Consider the following 5,000-nt stretch of genomic DNA (forward strand, 5'->3'; position numbering starts at 1 on the left):
AGTGGCCGCCTTTCGACGCCACCCACAAAGGCTGCAGCCTCTGTCGACCATAGCACCCAATCTCCAGTGGCTCTGCCGCACGAAGCCGTGGACCGGCAATGACGCCACCCGCACCCGTTCGTGCACCACCCCAACCGCCAAACTCGCACCTCCAGCGGATGAACGGCGGACGTTTCCCGCACTCGTAAAGTGCAATCCACCCCTATAACTTGCGTTTCATGAAGAGTTATTTCCAATATGCGACATTCCCGCTGTCCGTATACATGAGCCGCGACCTGTACCACTTACGAGCGAGAGACGCGATCGCGTTGCTCACTGTACGGCGTCCGATACCGAGCCATCAGCATGTCGGTCCCCATGCGCGTTGCACTCGCACTCGCAGTCGCAAAAACGTGGGGCAAATATATTACGCGGAAGAGTTATAACAGACCGAGCCCCACTGCATGGGGGGAGTCTTTGTCACTAATGTACACAGATGGAACATTTTGGACTGGAACCAGATTACCCGTACACACGGCGCTGATTAGTAATCAATGCAGAGCCATCAAACTACAGCAAATATACACAACTGTCCGTATACATGCTGAAAGAGTCTGCCCAAAATGGGAACCACACGTCAGCCAGACACTCTGATCACGCACCACTCTCTGCTTCTAACAGGCGCACATACAATATGTAAGCACCAGCATGGAACAACATCCAGTGCATCTTCTCCGCCACATTACACAATCCACACTATCACAACCAGACCAGGAGGTCCGTGCGGAAAATACAATATCCCAGCCTTTCGACATCCACCATTGCGCAGACCAGGCACCAACACCCACACATGTCCTATACAACGGTGCACCCAACATCACAATAGTACCTCCTGTCACAGCGCACAAACAATGACATGAGTCAAAGACACAGGTCTCACACAAGCATAGAATTGGAGCGCCGCCTCTAATAAGCCAAAGGTGCATCCTGACGTGACAAATCTGATCATGTCACAAGCATTCACTTACTATAATCACTATCAACGAACCTGCCGCCCCCGCCCCCCCCCCCCCCCTACACCTTTCCGTACAACAACGTGTAACCTAACCTAACCTAACCTAACCTATGTTGTACCTTAACCTAACCTATGTTGTACCTTAACCTAACCTATGTTGTACCTTAACCTAACCTATGTTGTACCTTAACCTAACCTATGTTGTACCTTAACCTAACCTATGTTGTACCTTAACCTAACCTATGTTGTACCTTAACCTAACCTATGTTGTACCTTAACCTAACCCATGTTGTACCTTAACCTAACCCATGTTGTACCTTAACCTAACCCATGTTGTACCTTAACCTAACCCATGTTGTACCTTAACCTAACCCATGTTGTACCTTAACCTAACCCATGTTGTGCCTCAACCTAACCCATGTTGTGCCTCAACCTAACCCATGTTGTGCCTCAACCTAACCCATGTTGTGCCTTAACCTAACCCATGTTGTGCCTCAACCTAACCCATGTTGTGCCTTAACCTAACCCATGTTGTGCCTTAACCTAACCCATGTTGTGCCTTAACCTAACCCATGTTGTGCCTTAACCTAACCCATGTTGTGCCTTAACCTAACCCATGTTGTGCCTTAACCTAACCCATGTTGTGCCTTAACCTAACCCATGTTGTCGCCTTAACGTAACCCACGTTGTCGCCTAAACCTGCTCTGTAATTGTTATACGACTCGTTCAATTACTGTAGTGTTGCCCACCCGCAACCCTCGCAATATAGTTCGCTACTCGCACTGCCCGCACCCCTGTGTATCGCTTCATGTTAAACACCTTGCAAGTCTTGCTCACTTTCCACATGCTCCTGCTGTACACTGTAATGTGGATGGCAGCAGGACGTACATGCCGCCCCTCCCCACGTCCCCACCTTGCCCCCTGCCTTCGCAAGCTGGTTGGTGAGAAGTTTGCATGTTCAATGCCCTTCGCATGCGACGTACTCAGGCTACGTTGTGGTGCGGCCTGTGTCAACTGTCCGCTGATGTCGTACGCGTGAACCACAATCTGTACTGCACATTCGTCCTTATGTACTGAATGATACATCGTGGCACATGTGTGACCGCACAACGACTGCGCCCAAAAACGGCGGACCATACAGTGCAAATATTGTGCACGCAGCTACGTGTCGTCTCCCTATGAGAGCTGGATTGCAGTGTGGTACGCCATAGAGACGTGTGGGAGGAACGGACGCCGTGGATGGCGATCAGCATGAGCTGTCTGTTGATGTATTCGGACCTAGTCGTCTCTCCTCACACACCGTGATGGCATGGTGCACCGCGTTCCATATCTGCGACATGCTACAGAGGCCGGTTGACAGTCGTTCGAGCAATGGACATCGCATACGTACGGGGGCCACCTTCCACGTATTGTCTAGGCGTGCACATTTTGTTGCGTGTATGTGGGCAGACGTAGTGTGGCGTGACACCTGACACAGGCATGCAATAATCGTTGAAGTTGCAAATGGCGATGGACGCCTGCGTTTTCTGGTGAAGTTACGCAAATGAACAAATGGTAACCTGTTGTGGTGCGGTTGTTCTCGCTAGGGGTGAATCGGTGATGGCGACGATAGGTTGAGGTACTAACCGGTTGTTCCAGCGATACCCACCATGCCGACGAAACTGAACGGCATCTGGGTGTGAAGCGATACGCGGCGGTGGCTGGGTGGGACCGTCCCCGGCCGGTGAGGGGGCGCCTCCCGGCGTGCTGGCCGCGCGGTGCGTGGGCGCACGCGCTACAGCCGGCTGGTGGGGGCGGCCAGTGGCAGGCGCGCCGGCCGACGGACGCGGCAGGCGTCGCAGCTGCGCGCCGGCGCACCCTGCGCGCGGCGCCGTGCGGCCAAAGTAGGTCCTCGCGGGCCCGGTGCGAAGCGCGGTGGACATCTTCAGTGTGCTGGTCCGATTGAGGACTGTGTGCGTTGAGGATGCGCCGCCGCCCGGCGCTCGGCGCCGCGACGCCGTCTGCTGCTCGGTCGCCCCAGCGGTTCTCGCTGGTGGTTTGTATCGCAGCTGTGCGGATGTGTTGGCGCGTGCGCTGTGCTGGGAGAGTTCGCTTCGGCACCCAAGTGGGGCTTTTGTCCTTCTGTGGCGCTGGCGTTGGAGCTGCCGGTCACCGTAGGTGGCGCGTGTTGTCTCCCGCCGGCAATGCCACGACAGCACGCTCCCGGGCCTCTGTCGGCAGCGGCAAGCTCAGTTGGGAGCACGGGTGGTCGCACCGAAAGCGTCTACTCGCCTAACTCCGGGCGATTGCGCCTCTCTCGAACCCGACCAAGTACTTGGGACGGCGCTGCGCGCCGCCGGGACCTGAGAGGGTTTCGAGGTGTATTGTGCAGGGGAGCTCAGCCTCCTCCTGTTTGCAGAATGATTGAGCGGACGCTTGCGTGTTCGCGCGGGCCCCCGGGACACACTCCCGGGCGGCCGGCTGCTCAGCTCTAGTTGACGCAGCTCCCTGGTTGATCCTGCCAGTAGTCATATGCTTGTCTCAAAGATTAAGCCATGCATGTCTCAGTACAAGCCGCATTAAGGTGAAACCGCGAATGGCTCATTAAATCAGTTATGGTTCCTTAGATCGTACCCACGTTACTTGGATAACTGTGGTAATTCTAGAGCTAATACATGCAAACAGAGTCCCGACCAGAGATGGAAGGGACGCTTTTATTAGATCAAAACCAATCGGTCGGCTCGTCCGGTCCGTTTGCCTTGGTGACTCTGAATAACTTTGGGCTGATCGCACGGTCCTCGTACCGGCGACGCATCTTTCAAATGTCTGCCTTATCAACTGTCGATGGTAGGTTCTGCGCCTACCATGGTTGTAACGGGTAACGGGGAATCAGGGTTCGATTCCGGAGAGGGAGCCTGAGAAACGGCTACCACATCCAAGGAAGGCAGCAGGCGCGCAAATTACCCACTCCCGGCACGGGGAGGTAGTGACGAAAAATAACGATACGGGACTCATCCGAGGCCCCGTAATCGGAATGAGTACACTTTAAATCCTTTAACGAGTATCTATTGGAGGGCAAGTCTGGTGCCAGCAGCCGCGGTAATTCCAGCTCCAATAGCGTATATTAAAGTTGTTGCGGTTAAAAAGCTCGTAGTTGGATTTGTGTCCCACGCTGTTGGTTCACCGCCCGTCGGTGTTTAACTGGCATGTATCGTGGGACGTCCTGCCGGTGGGGCGAGCTGAAGGCGTGCGACCGCCTCGTGCGTGCTCGTGCGTCCCGAGGCGGACCCCGTTGAAATCCTACCAGGGTGCTCTTTATTGAGTGTCTCGGTGGGCCGGCACGTTTACTTTGAACAAATTAGAGTGCTTAAAGCAGGCAAGCCCGCCTGAATACTGTGTGCATGGAATAATGGAATAGGACCTCGGTTCTATTTTGTTGGTTTTCGGAACCCGAGGTAATGATTAATAGGGACAGGCGGGGGCATTCGTATTGCGACGTTAGAGGTGAAATTCTTGGATCGTCGCAAGACGAACAGAAGCGAAAGCATTTGCCAAGTATGTTTTCATTAATCAAGAACGAAAGTTAGAGGTTCGAAGGCGATCAGATACCGCCCTAGTTCTAACCATAAACGATGCCAGCCAGCGATCCGCCGCAGTTCCTCCGATGACTCGGCGGGCAGCCTCCGGGAAACCAAAGCTTTTGGGTTCCGGGGGAAGTATGGTTGCAAAGCTGAAACTTAAAGGAATTGACGGAAGGGCACCACCAGGAGTGGAGCCTGCGGCTTAATTTGACTCAACACGGGAAACCTCACCAGGCCCGGACACCGGAAGGATTGACAGATTGATAGCTCTTTCTTGATTCGGTGGGTGGTGGTGCATGGCCGTTCTTAGTTGGTGGAGCGATTTGTCTGGTTAATTCCGATAACGAACGAGACTCTAGCCTGCTAACTAGTCGCGTGACATCCTTCGTGCTGTCAGCGATTACTTTTCTTCTTAGAGGGACAGGCGGCTTCTAGCCGCACGAGAT

General features: G+C 54.0%; 1 non-coding gene across 1 annotated transcript in view; it reads left to right on the top strand.

The window, feature by feature from the left end:
• Positions 1–3,478: 3,478 nt before the first annotated feature.
• LOC124772092 overlaps positions 3,479–5,000 on the top strand; it is a 1,909-nt gene continuing 387 nt past the window's right edge. Inside the window, exon 1 of the ribosomal RNA XR_007013769.1 lies at positions 3,479–5,000. This exon is cut by the window's right edge and continues 387 nt beyond it. This is a non-coding gene — a ribosomal RNA (small subunit ribosomal RNA).

The sequence above is a fragment of the Schistocerca piceifrons genome, unplaced genomic scaffold, assembly GCF_021461385.2.
Source record: "Schistocerca piceifrons isolate TAMUIC-IGC-003096 unplaced genomic scaffold, iqSchPice1.1 HiC_scaffold_936, whole genome shotgun sequence".
NCBI classification, from domain to species: domain Eukaryota; kingdom Metazoa; phylum Arthropoda; class Insecta; order Orthoptera; family Acrididae; genus Schistocerca; species Schistocerca piceifrons.